The sequence below is a fragment of the Delphinapterus leucas genome, chromosome 8 (assembly GCF_059928025.1).
Source record: "Delphinapterus leucas isolate spDelLeu-1000000601 "Yukka" chromosome 8, BTC_Dleu_Yukka2, whole genome shotgun sequence".
Classification (NCBI taxonomy): domain Eukaryota; kingdom Metazoa; phylum Chordata; class Mammalia; order Artiodactyla; family Monodontidae; genus Delphinapterus; species Delphinapterus leucas.
The window spans coordinates 56,299,901-56,315,486 of record NC_143136.1 but is presented as its reverse complement, the minus strand read 5'-3'; the positions used below and the strand labels follow the sequence as shown (position 1 = coordinate 56,315,486).

At 40.6% G+C, this 15,586-nt stretch overlaps 1 long non-coding RNA gene across 2 annotated transcripts in view; it reads right to left on the bottom strand.

Moving 5' to 3' along the window:
• Nucleotides 1-6,629: 6,629 nt before the first annotated feature.
• LOC149748562 (uncharacterized) overlaps nt 6,630-15,586 on the bottom strand; it is a 144,782-nt gene continuing 135,825 nt past the window's right edge. For both annotated transcript variants that reach the window (XR_016393992.1, XR_016393991.1), the window contains exon 3: nt 6,630-15,586. This exon is cut by the window's right edge and continues 39,587 nt beyond it. This is a non-coding gene — a long non-coding RNA (uncharacterized LOC149748562).

Here is a 15,586-nt window from a genome sequence, read left to right as displayed (position 1 = left end):
ACACCTCCACTTGGAGGTTTCAAGGGCATCAAAATTATTTTCATGGTATATCAGCCAGACAAGAAGAACCACTATAATAAAGAAAGTGCTTTCGTAGAAGGAGTAGGCCTTACACAATTGTGGGAGCTGATGGAGTAGTCTATCTTGGCCATTGCCTCCGTATCTAGTTCTGAGCCTGAAGTTATCATAGATCAGAAAGGCTGGTGATCAGAAGGCCAGCTGGATGTGGATGAGAGCAAGAACAAATTGCAACTCATGAGGATGAACTGGAATCCACAAGGACAAATTGGAACCCATGTCTGCTTCTCACTACCTCCAATTTCAACTTTGGCCATGGAGCTGTCCCCTCATGGCCCAGGACACGAAGAAGCTGAAGTAGGAGATCTGGGGGGAGCTTGAGGAGCAGTAGATCCAGGTGCTGCCTCACACCATTAAGGTGAGCTAGTGGATCTAAGACAGCATGCACGATCCCCCGCAGCACAGGAAGCCCTGCACCAACCTTCAGTGCATGAAACGTATGGCTGGTGCTTCACTTCTGCCTTCTAAATCTCCTGCAAAATGTCTTTGGTGGCCTAACCAACCCAGAGTCATACAAGCAAGGGATTTCTGGGAAATACGGTTCAGCTTAGCTAAGTGGACGCAATCCAATGCCACCACATGTGCCCTGTAAAAGCTGGCATGATCTGACCCCTGCCTTCTTCTCCATCCTTGTCTGAGTGAATTTCTCCCCTTTTCTATTCTTTAAAGGTCATTCTCCCAGAAAGATTCCCTTGACCAAGATCTTCTGTAAAATACATAGTGCCTTTTTAATTGCTTGTTCAAAGTCTAGCTTTATCATTAGAGTACAAGCTCCAAAGGGGCAGGGACCATATGCACAGTACACACTACTATAGCCTAGCCCTGAGAGCCTGGTGCCTAGAACAGAGAAAGCACTCAATAAAGACCGGATCAGGAACATCAATCGGTATATCAATAGACCTCTTACATAGGATTCCAGTTAAACAACATAGGATTGATACTTATCAAGCTTTATTTTCAAAGAATTTCTGAAGTAGGAAAGACAGCTACTTGAATGAGAATTCATTCCAAAGTCTGACATTCATTTTCATTGTAATTCACCTAAATCTTTAATGCCTTTAAAACTACCCATTGACATTCCTATCTAAGAGATATAGGCCACTAAATGATTATATATTAGCACCAAGGAAGAGAAGAAATTCTCTCTCTTGGAGATTTATTAAAAACAGTACACAGCTAACATTCCTACATTATATTAGAACCACCTGCCCAAAAGCAGGAAGATGGCTTCTATGACCCTTTAGGGAAATTCCCGTTCAATGAGCCTATCAAAGTTATTTTACTAGCACAGCCGTGTAAGATTAATCATCTTTGTGAATTGTTAATTGCTGTGGCTGGACAACCCCCAGAGAGTAATCATACACCGTGGCAGAACTCACACTCCTTTTTCATTCTTCCATAATGAAGGAGAAAGCAGGAAGAAGCAGTAGTTCACTACCATTTACTCATTAATTCATTCAAGAAATAACTATGGATGTTTCCTGCACAGTAAGTGCTACAGATACAAAGACAGCTAAAGGAACTCAGAGTCTAGTGGGGAGAAAGGCACGTGAACAGACATGGTTGGTACTTCTTTAGAAGTATTTAAAGACAAGCAGATGCTTTAAAAAATAAATAAATAAGTGACCAAAATATCATAGAAAGTGCTCAGTAAGTATTAGCTAAACTAAACTAAACTAAACTAAACTAGTCAGATACTGATGTAAGCACATTACATGAATTAACACATAAGTTCCCCATAACAACTCTGTGAGATGGATATGTTTATCGTTTCCCATTTCCATAGATGAGAAAACTAAGCCCCAGAGAAGCCAAGTAACTTGCTTAAGGCCACACAGCAGGTCTCCAGAGCCCACTGCTTTACCACAGTGCTACCCTGCCTCAGTCTACCTCCCCACTCCCTTCCATGATCCCTCCATGACTATTAGGCCTAATGATTACAAATTAAGTTATTAGAGGTTCAATAATTAATTTTTAAAACATAATGAACTGTTGGCATTTTAACAAAAATTACATTTAAAATCTATAGAGGGATCAGCTTTGTAAACTCTTCATTTGTGAACATAAATATCTACATAGTCTCAAAAGATAAATACAAATTATTGCCCAGAAGCAATGCCTGCCATTGAACATGTCTCATCCTTGTCTGCATCTGTGCTTCCCTCTTTACCTAGGCCTGAACAATGAAGGAATTTTCCACTACCCAGCATACAAGTCACCACATTTTGCAGGAGAAAAGGGACAAAGGAATACCCAACAACTACACAATAAAATAGTTTTACTCTTCTCCCTCAATCCTGGGATTTCCTCAGTAGGTTCTGCTGAGAAACAAACCGGTCTCAGCTCAGTCCTAGATGGAAGAGGGAATACAGCATATACAGAAAATGTGATTCTTTTCATTCTATCAGGAGAGGTAAATAGGCTTACAAATAATTTCTTTTTCTATTTCACATTGAAATGGACAGGATTGGCCCCTAGAAGAACCCTCTTAAGATGGTCCCATTGCAGTATCTAATGTATTCCCTCACCTACCCAGCTCCAGTTGGTCCACACTGGATGGTACTGAAGCTCACTGAGGCAGCAGGAAAGGCTTCTCTGAAGATGCTGGGTTTGAAGAATATGACATGGTGAATCTGTTGGAGAATTCAAGTAGTTCCCTATGACTGGAGATTAGAGTAGTGGGTAAAACAGATAGTGAGGGTGAAGTGGGGCAGTCCTAGAGATGAGCCTAAAGACATAATCAGGTGCTGGATCACTAAGGGTGCATAGACTTGACTCAGAGGGCTATGGAGAACTGCTGGAGAATCTGAACCAAGGGAGATCACTCCCAACAGTGGCGGTTTAAGGACAGATGAGAAGTCCTTTCCCTAGAACTTGTGTGGTGATCTAGCATCGAGGTAATAGCACTGCCTACTTAGTTGAGGTTCACCATGGCACCTAATAATAAAAGATCAAAATAAAAGATAAGAAGGATCTCTTTGGTTTTCCCTTCTCCTTAGCTGTGGTCATGGAATATACATGAACCTAAGTCAGGTTCAAATGTTGACAGCAAAACTCAGTGAGATTCACAACTTCCCAAGAGACTGTCTGGGGAAAGATGGATGAGAAGTTGAGATCTAGCCATGAGAAATGAAGAGTCTTTCTAAACTTTTTTATAAAGGGATAGATAATAGTCTTGAAAAAGAGTCCAACAAATGATAAGAAAGCATCAGATATGCTTAAACGACCTATATTGGGAACTGACTTTAAAATATGTGTAGGAGGATGCAGAAATTCACCCTCAGGACCATAGTCTGTCCTCTCTTTGTGGTGGCATGCCCACAGATAGCACGGACAGAGAGGACATGCATCAAGAGCAGCTCATGATCCTTTGTCTCATAACATTTGATAAGAAGAGAAGTTTTTATGACACTTTACAGTACATAGTAGTTAAATTGAACAAATATTATGACCACAATAAAACACATTCTTATCACTGAAACATAAATCAGTAATTGCTACATTGTTAGGGAGTGTCCCTCACAAGTCCAGGGATGCTGCTAGCATCAATTGGAGAAATTTAATGGCAAAGCCACACCGTCAAATATCATTTAAAATCAAAACACCACAAAATTAAAACCTATTCCCTCCAGGGCTTGAATGCTGCCTTTCAAACCTTTTACAAAAAGCTTTTTGCTCTGCAGTCGATCACTAAAAAGCCACCTACCTAAAGCCTATTAATAAGGACTCCAGTGGAGAGACTTGCCATAAAGTCAGGAATGCTCTGGAGCTCAGTGGAGATTCACTCTTGCCACACACAGCTTGGCAGCAGCAACTGCACTCAACCCCAGCACACATGTTTTCCATTACAAACTGAAGATTTCTATCAGAGTTAAAATTAATTGCTTTATACTGCTGACGTGGGAGAAACTCTTTGAGGAGGCAAATGTCCCCAGCCCATGTAGTTGGACTTCTCAGGAAGAAGGACGCACCACTCCCTATGTGTCCAATTCAAGGAGGGGGAGTGTTAAGACCCCGGAAAGGTGAAGTCTGTTTTGCAGCTCTGCTTTGAATTCCTTGAGTTATCACACCTTCTCAAAATTGTGAAATCAAAGTTGCATCTCATAACAACCTAAGGAGTACTTCTTATTTCTAGACACTTCGGAGCATGGTAAGCTCTGGGCATTTGAGACGACATTAAATGTCTACATTTTGCTCTTTCCATAGCTTAAGGTAGTCAGAATAAGGTAGGTCTGAAGGCAGTTTGAGGAACTTCTAAGGAAAATGAGCTCAGAGAGTGTTGCTCTTTCTTGATTTAATTTTCTTGATTCATATAAGCTTATGAATTTACAAGGTTACTATCTCCCTTTAAAAAAAAAAGATCTCATTTTTATGGAATGATCCAAGACAATAGTAATTTTGGAGAAGAATTTTTTTTTAATTTAAAGTAACAAATGTCCCCAAAACATTGAAAGTGGTAGTTCACATCATAATTTTTCTTTTTTTTTAAGCCAGCAAATACTGAACACTTAGTATGTGCCAGCCATTGTGCCAAGAGATCACTCACTCAATCCTTAGCATCATAAGGTACGTGTTCTTTTTTTTTTTTTTTTTTTTTTTTTTGCGGTACGCGGGCATGTGGGACCTTCCCAGACCGGGGCACGAACCCGTGTCCCCTGCGTTGGCAGGCGGACTCTCAACCACTGCGCCACCAGGGAAGCCCTAGGTACGTGTTCTTATCCTCCATTTTACAAGTGAAGAAATTAAGACTCAGGCAGTTTAAGTTGCTTGATGTTACACAGCTAATAAGGAAGGGTAGTAGGATTTGAACTCAACACTGTATGAGGGCTTATTGCTATAAAATGGTGCCACCCCCTCAGAAATAACAACTGGTGTGAGGCCTCCATTTTCCCTCTACTGATGCATCAGGGGACAAAAGTCACCTCATTAAACATATCAACATTCATAACCATCATGCCTCTACTTTTTTACCAATCACTTCAATTATGTAAGGCATGTATTTCTAGGGAAGAAGTGACTTTATTGCTTTGGCAATAAATATGTATAAATAAATATGTATGCAAATGAGATCACTTTGCCTTTCATTGTACCTCCTAAAATATGACATACAGATCACATCTGTGTACTCCAGACAACCAATGTATTTTCCAGTACAGTAGATAACCACTGTATTTATCACATACCCCAACAAGGGCACTGACAACTTTCTTACTTAAGCTTTTATAAGTGTGTCTTTTTTCACAAGAGGAAACAAGGCATGTTTTCTAACACACATAACAGAAATGTGAATCAATTTTCAAGTTTAAAGTTTGCCGTGTGTGTTGAGATGTTCTCCTGAGATTGCTAACAATTCACCTTCAACACAATTGCAAAGAAAAGAGGACTTATTCAGTGCTCATTTTTTGGTGCTACCCAACTGCAATAGTTTCCCACCCAACACAGAGTTAACAATATATAATATATTTTCATTGCCCCAATTAATGCAGCAAAAAAGCTAAAAAACTCTTAGGGTCAACCTGCAAGAGGAACTCAAATCAACCTTGTAAAGAATGCCTGTCTCTGGTTCCATACTAATTGCCCTGTAAATTAACAGAAAGCGCAGCCCCACCAGCAAGGAAAATGAAGGTTTCTTCACAGACCATCAGCAATGTCGCCCCAGAAGCCTAAGTAGCATCATGCCTGTTTCTTTAGACAATAAAATGCCAAAGTTTTTCTTTTGCTGTCAGCAAATGATGAATACATGTGGTACTGATTATTTAATACCACTAGACCACCAGGGAAGAAGATTTAGGTGAACTGCAGCAGAACTATGCCATTTATTTTTATTACCATGCATTAAAAATTACATTTACAGATAATTGTTTTTCTCCTTCCAATAAAGCAAGATAAAAAAATCTAGAAGAATATTTAATAATACTGGACCACCAGGGAGGAATTTTTAAAGTTGATTTTTTAATTGAAAAATTAGATTTGGTTTTTTAAAATTTCCAATTATTTTTAAGTGCAATTTGTGAAGAAATTATTTTAAACCAGGGCAGTATGAATTTTCTACTGGGGGAGTGTCTCACAGATTAAGTTACTCCTTTACAAGGGTAACTACCTAATCAAATCACACCCCCAGAACCATCAGATTTAAAATACCTGTATAACTGACTGTGCGTTTTACAGTTCTGTTCCACAGCACATTCTCATGGTTTCTCTCAGAGTCGGTGTTTCTAAAATCCCCAGATAAAATAAACTCTTGATTTTTTTCCAATGGCGTTGTACTAAACTGTACTAAAATTCTTCTATTTACCAGTTTCTTTTAAAAAGGAGAAAGAAAAGTAAAAGGAGGAGTAGCCACAGCAAACTGAGAAAAGGACAAAAAAAAGAGAACAAATCAAAAGGAAATTAAATTAGGCTTCACTCAGCAGTTGAAATAATAATCTCTCTAAACTTCAGTTGGCATATTTACAATTAGGAAAGGAATTAATTGTCTCCCTCTCCTCCTCCTCCTGTCCCTCTACTTCCCTCCCTCCTTCCCTCCCCTCTCCCCCTCCCCCCTCCTTTCCCCACCCTCTCTTCCTCTCCCTTTCTCCAGAGTGCTAAGCCCTTCAATTAAAGGGAACTTTAGAGCTCTTCTAAGCTTATCCTCCAGCAATATCATCTATATCAGAATGCCCTTCTCTGCATCCCTCACAGATGCCTGCCTACCATGCCAAAGCATTAGCTGATTTGCCCAAAAGGCAGGTCACTCTCTATCAGTGGACACCCCCTGAGGTGAGAGAAGTTCCTTGTCTCCCTGTTACTCTCACTTTGGGTCCTACTGCTACTCTTTGAAGCAATGAAAAGGAAGAAGGGTAGTTCTCAAGGCAACATCACAAATCTATCAGCCAACCCAAACTGCCCCTGCAGAATATGTTCTTCTGCTTTTTTACTAATTTCATGTAACAAAAGCAGTCCCTGTGTTCTGGGCTAAAATCAGTCAGGGAGGTAGAAGGACACACATATACACCTCACGTTTTCCAAAAGGAAAGCTCCTTCCCATTGGTTCTCAGGATAGAAGAAGAAACCAGGGCCAGACCCAGGCAAAATTATGAAATCATTCCAAGTTCTCTGGCTCTTCCCACTTCTTTTCCAGTTTGTAGATTAAGGTGTTCATTCCATCACAATATTGTTTGCTAAAATAGCCTAATTATATTAAATAAGTTCATCAAAGATTAGTTCAAATTACTCCATTTTTTGTGTTTATACCTCTAATTACACAGATCCCATCCCCATTATGATTTTCAGGATGGACCTCCTCTATGGCTCATGTTTGTTATAGAACTACCAACATGCCCACATGTAAACCTGAAAACCATTTTCAATGCCAAAAGCTGTGTTTGTCTTGAGAGGCCAAGAATGTTTACCTACGATGCAGGACAAACCCGGATCACGCAGTGACTCCCTGCAGTAACCATACGGTCTTGGTACAGGTTCCTTTGATCTTCAGGCCAGCTTTGCTATGACGTAAAGCTAGCTTACAGTGCTCAGTTCTTTCTAGACTAAGAAAAGCACAGGCAGACTGGAGATAGACCTGGTCATGGCTGATCAGAATTGAACTTGTTCTCACAGAGTGCAGGCCCCAGTTGGTGGGAGTCATATGTGACCATGGACAGGCTCCTGGAAGACTTCTGGGCATGGCCCCTCACACTGGACCCTGACAACAGGGTCTCTGACTGACTTCTTCTGACTTCAAAGTATTTAATCTTCCCTCTGCTATAAAGTCAAAAGTAATCTACCTCTTTATTACTTCTCCCTTTCAAGGAAATCACTTGCCCTTCTACCCCACTAAGCTATTATTCCGGAACATACGCCTTTAGATGTCATTTTTCTGGTTCCCATGTGCAGAGGCCCAGGAGCTCTGTGGGCCTCGAAGCAAAGGATCAGAGAAGGAGAAGAGGGATCAAATGCAAGCCTTATCCAGCTTAACACACTTCTGTGGCTCCCTACTGCCCGCAGGGACCATGGCCATCTCCTTTCATTGGTCTACAAGGCTAGCCTATTTGGCCCTTGTCCTCTCCTGCCTCAGTGTCTCACACAATGAATCCCTCAAAGACTTGGACTTCCAGGGACTTAGTGACCTCTGAACTTTTACATGTGCACCTTCCTTGCCAGAGCTCTACTAAGAATGTCTCCCCATCTTAATCAGCAAGAGTAACGTAAGAACCTTGACAAAGGTAGAGCTCTAATAAGGAACTGGGTCTCTATTGGAGGGAAGAGTTTATGTCTAGAACAAATGTTCCCAAATTTTCGTGTTTGTGAGATTTTATTACCAAAAAAAAAAAAAAGAAGAAGAAGAAGACAAGACAACCAAGACAGCATGAGGGTTTCAGACTGTCAGTGTCATGCACGTTCAGAAGACAGGGAAGTCCCTGTGGCTGCTCAAGGACAGTGTTTTGTCTTCTTGGCCACCTTCCTACAGCCATGTGGACCTCAGGAGATGAAGGTGGTTTGCAGAGAACAGGTATTCTATAGACCAGAGGAACGTGCTGGTGGTCACGTATCACTTATTGCTGCTTATTTCCTGGGGTGGGGGTGGGGTGATTCTGAACTAATGAGTCACCTCCCCAGCAGTTTGGTGGGCAGAGGGGTGCGGGTGAGGGGTTATCCAAAGAAGGTATCCCATCAGTTGACAAAGGTATCCTGGGTCTGATGTTACACTGCTGGATGTCAGGTTCTCAGATCACTGTAAGACTGTATGGGCCAAACGCACTCTCCTATAATCAAGCGTGGTACCTTTTCTCATCTAGTTTGCAACAACCTAACTTACTAGAACATGGGCCACTGAACTGGAAATCAACTACAATTGTAATAATATAATAATAAAGCTACCACAGTAGTAACAAAAACCAATATGCTTCACGTTTGAGTAGCGCCTCCCATTTTAAAAGATTTGCACAAACATCATCTTTCTTGAAGATATAACCCTACTTCACAACGCTACTGTGAAGCAAGTGATCTTATCCCCACATCACAGATGAAAAAACTGAGATTCTGGAAGCATAAATGACTGGTTGAAGGCTACATAACTCATAAGTGGAGTTAGTATTCTAAGTCCATGTCTTCATACCAGGTCCTGTATTGTACTTTGCTGATTTTCACCAGGACTGAAAGCAACAGCAAAGCAACCAAGTAGAGATTTAATTCCCTGATCAGGACTCAAACTCAGTTCAACAAATGTTTATTCCGCCTCAACTCTGTACCTGCACATGGCATCAACCCAAACATCTCTCAAAGATCATGAGGCCCCTGTAACTTTCAATTGTCCAGGCTCCTGTTTTATTAAAACAAACTATATTATGCCAAGACAATTATAAAAATTGAGGGCACTTAAATGTTTAGAGTTAACAAATTAATGTGCTAAACACACATCCATACAATTACAATGACTGGATATAGATAACTCACTTGCAAATAACGTCCAAATCTAAATAAGAGCCTTGGTCAAGGTGAGACCTTCTGGGCCCTTGGGACAGAGTACCTGTGCCAGGGAATTCCTAATTCACTAGAGAATCCAAGGATTTTTAGACTTTAAATGGGTTTTAAACAGAAAGGTAGGTCTTTGATTACATTCCCAAACTGCCTAATATCTGCAATTAGTAAATGCAAGTGGGGCTGGGAAACAGCACTGGACTAGGAGTCTAGAGACATAGGTTCTAGACCCAACTGTCTTGTACTAGCCAGGAAGCCATGATGTAGCCCCTCAACTTCCCAGCACCTCAATTCCCTCATCTGTCCATCAGTTGCTGGACTGTGCTGTGTGAGATGCTTACAGCTTCATGTTCTGTAATTTTAGTGCCCATACCTAGAGAAGCTCCTTCCTGGTCCATGAACTAAAACTAACGATCGCTTCAGGCAAGCAGGACTGTGGAAACTATGTGAGAAAAACAAACAAGCCCTGCCTTCAGAGAACAAGCCATACCAAATAGTGACAAATGGCAGTAACTCAGAGGCTTGCTGCACCCAAAAGGGTGTTTTGTTTTACATAACACTTGGGACCACTGTGAATTTTCATCAACATTCGTGCACAGAAATTTCCAAAGCAAACATTCTTTGGAAATAAAAACTGCAGTCCTAGATGTCATCATTTTCCTGGCTGTGAGCACTCAGGTAACTGCATTCGGTATGTCCCTACCCCTAGGGGGCTTAAGAAATCTTAATTTGCCTAAGGATGCTAATCAAGCCTAGAGGCTTAGAGTTATGAGCTTGTGTGCTGATGTGCTGTGGTTGTTTTAAATCAGACCGCCTACTTGGTGTAAGGTTGAACCCTGTTATTAAATCCCCTTTTGTTCTGCATGTACACACATCAATCTTATCTTACAAATCAAATAAAGAAGAAATAGCATGTTTATAATTAATTCCTATAAGCTAATTCCAAATATCCAGTCAGGTGCCCTATACAAGGTGTATCCATAAATATTCCTTAAAGTGAAGCTTATCTTAATGGTATTTATAATCCCTTTTGCTATAAAACAATGGCATGGAATCTCTTCTGGTTTTAATATAATTTAGACTATAGAACCTGCTTTGAGTTAGAGTATTATTCTGGTTATCTTGATTATATACAAGACAGGATAGTTTTATTAGAAATAAGGAAAAGAATCACTTATAACCAATGCCAACTAACTCTAAAAATTCCAAACTCATAAATATATTATTATTTGTTACTAATTTGGAAATTGGTCAGAGACTGTTAACTGTCCCCCAGTATTCATCTCCTTCTCTCTTTTAAAAATAGAATCCCCTTGTAAGCTTTAGCAAAGCACAGAGCCATCTAGATAAAGATTACATGCCTTCGCCTCCCTTGCAGCTAGGTGTGGCCACGTGACTAAATTCTTATAAATAGGATGTGAGCAGAAGTGATGTGTGCAACTTCCAGCTCATGGCATTTTAAAAAATCTGAGTCTGCGCTCTTCTCTCTCTCATTTCCCCTTCCTGTGGGCTCAAGTGTGGACATAATGCCAGCTTCAGCCAGGCAGACATGGGCAACACCTTTGGGAGTAGCAGAGCAATAGGAGAGAAAGAATCTCAATTCCTGGATGATGCCAGACCCCTGCCTTCCTCTAGGCTGTTACATGAAAGAGAAACGAACATCAGTCTTGACTGAGCCACTGCACTTTGGTACAGCGGTTTAGTAAATACCCAAATAAGGAAGTGCTGATTTAACCTTTTACCATACAGTCCCTTTTCCTACAGAAAACCAAACTTTCCCATGTATTTTTCTTACTGTGTGGACAGTCATAAAATAAACATTTTAACATGTAGTATATATATCTAGGGAGGCAGCATAGTGCAGTATTTCTGAGATCAGACTCCATAATTCAAATATTGGCATTGCCACTTACTAATAAGCTCTATGTATCTTTGAGGAAATTACCCTATCTAACCTCAGTTCCATCATCTATAAATGTGAAGGTGACAATGCCTACCTCATAGGGTTGTGATAAGAATTAAATGGAATGCATACTGAGAACATAAGTTAAAGCTTAAGAAATCTGAGTCTGCACTCTTCTCTCTCTCATTTCCCCTTCCCGTGGGCTCAAGTGTGGACGAACTGCCAGCTTCAGCCAGGCAGACATGGGCAACACCTTTGGGAGTAGCAGAACAATAGGAGAGTTGAAGAGGGTAGAGAGAGAAGTGGTGTAATGACCAAACACTGGCCATTCCTGCCCTGGGGCTTGAGGAGGTCTAGGGGTGGGTGGAGAAGGTAGAAAGAGACCTTGCTGAGAACAATGGAAAACTGGTCATTATCAGATCTAGGACATTTATATTTTAGGTGCATAGGCTATTGATGATGACAATGGTAAAAATGAGGGATGATTAAACACTGCAGGGTATTAGAGTAAACGTCAACGTAAATACCAGTTACAGACCCTAGAAGACTAAAATGAGAGGAGAAAACTCAAATTGCAGAGTTTTATAAATCATAAATTTTTATAAATCAGAGTTTTATAAATGCCTTAAAAACGAGGCATTAATAAGAGTGATGATAACGGTGATGATGAAGATATTTGAAGCAGACACCTTTCACAATGCCTGCCATGCACAACCTCTCATGAGTTTAGCCTGCCCTGCCTGGAGCAGAGTAGCTCTTCAAGAACTACAGTATCCCATTCCCTTTGGCTGGAGCTGATGAAATGACTAGAAACACCTAATCCAAGATAGGCCCTTTGGATTCTTTCTCTAGAACAGTTGGCTTCCACTTTTGGCTGTAATAGACTCAACTTATATCAAACCAACCCTCTTGCCAAGAACAACCAGATGAGTTAAAATACAAAACGCCCAAAATTAAAATATTTATTTATTTATTTTATTTTTGGCCACATTGGGTCTTAGTTGCGGCATGCGGTTTCTTTCATTGTGGCGCACAGGCTTAGTTGCCCCGCGGCATGTGGGATCTTAGTTCCCCGACCAGGGGTCGAACCCTGCACTGGAAGGCAGGTCCTTAACCACTGGACCACCAGGGAAGCCCTCCCACCGCAAATTAAAATAAACTAAAATAGCTACTAAGGTAGCAAAACCTGAGAGCCAAGATCCTGGAGAGAAGGAAAGGAAAGCACAGAGAGATTAACCTGACATTTGGCAATGCTTTTCTTCTTGAGGCATTGTGGCAAAGAGGCTGAAAAGCTGAGAAGAGCTTTCTCTTTCAGTTTTCTACTATTGAGATAAAAAATCAGAGTTCAGGCCTCACCTAGAATAAGGGTCCTGGAAATACCCCAAACTTTCCTTTGGAATCACTGAAGGGCCACACCCTAAGGACATCTCTGTAAAGACTGAAACACAAATTTGAATTAGCTCAATTTCAGATTGGATTAAGGTAATTAGCCTCTATCCTAATAACTCTGTCCAAGGATCAGAAGCAAAAGTATATCCTCTCTGGGGAATAATAACATCATCTAGACCCTTAAACGATTTCTTCAATCTTTCATATACAATTTCCAGCACTCAATAGGAGACCATTTAACCAAAACCAAGAGATGAAAATATATCAGACAACAGAAACAAACCTCAAGAGATTCAAATTTTGGAGTTATCATTTACTCACCAATTCACTGCATACCTGCTACATGTCATGAACTGTGCTAGGCAATGAGAATATATTGATCAGCAAAACAGTTACAGCTACTGCCTTCATGGAGCTTATAGTCTGGTGGGGGAGATCAACAATAATCCTTCATTTGAAATAAGAGAACTAAAAAGTCAGTAAGAGTCCATTAGATGGTGATAGGTAAGAAACTGAGATCATGTAGAGCAGTGGCCAGACCCCATGTGGGCATAAGTTTTGAAGGAGCAAAACCTAAGAATCTTTCAAAGAGAGCTTATCTGCCACAGAGGAGAATGGAGTATATTTATAGAAAAAATTTAGATGTAAGAATATATAAGCCCAAAGAGAGAGCCAGAGAGGTCGAGAGTAGCTCCTCGATGGCGTTCTAGTTTCCAGGAAGCCCAGCTACATTTCCCATAACTGGGTTCCATGTGATTGACCCTATGCCCTTTTAATCAGCACTTTGTTGACTTGAGCTTCCTTAAGTGAATTTCTGTTCCTTGCAACAAAGAGGATATCTGACAAAGACAGGAGTCATTTATGTAACCCGGGAACTATTAGGTGACTGCCATGCTACAAAAAAGAGAAGAAATATTAGTCAAATGTGATGGATTAGCCTGTTATGAGTTTTATCTGATTACCCTAGAAAACTCTACATAGGTATGATCAGACTTACACAGTGTAGTCACATGCTGAGAATGTAAGACAATAAGAAGGAATAGTAGGTACAAAGCAGTTGCGATCTGTGCCCCAACATAAGCTAAGCTGTCTCCAAATAAGTTGAGTTTACCTCCCAGACAAGTGAAAATCAAAATGCAGTTTTATTATGTTGTACTTTTGGACCAAATCTCAAAATATGTTCCCAGTGTTCTTAGCCATGCAGTTGTTCTTTTTCTGGAAGTATCTTATTGCATTTCGCCTGTCTTTTGCTTCTCTTCCTGCCACCTATGGCTCCAATCAGAAGGCTCCTCTGTCCAAATTGAATATATTCAAAGTGGTTTATGAAGAGAGTGCTCTGCAGAGGCAGACAGGGCAAATATACATAAAGGCACACGAATGCGCTGGTGATATGTGCAGAAAGGTGGGTACATGGTGGTTAGCAAAACAAAACCAAAAACCAATTTAAGAGTAACATAACCAGGGCTTCCCTGGTGGCGCAGTGGTTGAGAGTCCGCCTGCCGATGCAGGGGACACGGGTTGGTGCCCCGGTCTGGGAAGATCCCACATGCTGCGGAGCGGCTGCGCCTGTGAGCCATGGCCACTGAGCCTGCGCGTCCGGAGCCTGTTGCTCTGCAACGGGAGAGGCCACAACAGTGAGAGGCCCGCGTACCACAAAAAAAAAAAAAAAAAAGTAACATAACTAAAAAATACTGAGCATATTTTAATTCCTAGAGCCAGAACTTCAGGACTCTTTTGAGACCTTGACCAAACATCCTCTGGGGATAGTAATTATACTTTCTCCTCACTCATTTTGGCTTATTTGCAAGTAGGTCAGATTATGTTCATTTACAGGTTCATATAATTTATGTTCATTTACTGGTTCACCTGTATACATATACCCCAAAACACATATAGTTTATGAATTTCAATCAAGCAGTATTTTTTAAAAAAGAGAAATAAATGTCTTCTGTTGGTGAATTCAACAGAGCACAGTTAACAATTTCATCCATAGAAACATCAGTTCCTTCTTTCCTCATCCAAATCCACAAAAATGAAACAAAGGAAACAAGCCTCAGTAAGTAAAATGAGCTAAAATTAACAAGCAGCAAAGATGATGCCAGTTGCCCAGGGCAACAAATGGTTGAAGGATGGAATAATTAAGATCGACAGTAAACTAATCTCTGTTCCTTTATTAAAAACAAAGTCCCCTGAATCAATTAGCCTTGTCATGGATACCTTTTGTAAAACAACTGTGACATCCCAACCACTTCTCTTTGTTTATGGATTTGCCCACACTTCAGTAAATGCAGGGACTGATTTCACAAGCATCAGGAGATAATAATGGAAGATTCCAGTACATTAGGTACTGCACAAACAAATATAGCCACAGTCTTTGAAAAAAATATAAGTATCACAAAGTAGGCCCAGAAGACTTCATGGACATTTTCAAATAATGTCTCCAAAGTTTTGCTGCTAAGCGAAGTCTAAAAACCATCCTTTAAACAGGCCAAGCATGTACCTGTTAGAATGGACCTCCAAGGACCTACCCTCATAAATGATAAGCAAATGGTGTTAAGAGGAGATCCTCTTGTGCTCACATAGTCACTTTGAGATCTGAGACAAAACAAAAAAGACAAGCTGAAAGAAACACAAAGAGAGTGTTTCCAGAGCAGGATGTTTGTGCTAACATTCTATACCAAATAGATCAACTCTGCGGCTACTGCAAGCATTACCCTTAAGTTAGGGAATAAACTGAAATGATCAGAGATGGCCAAGAAC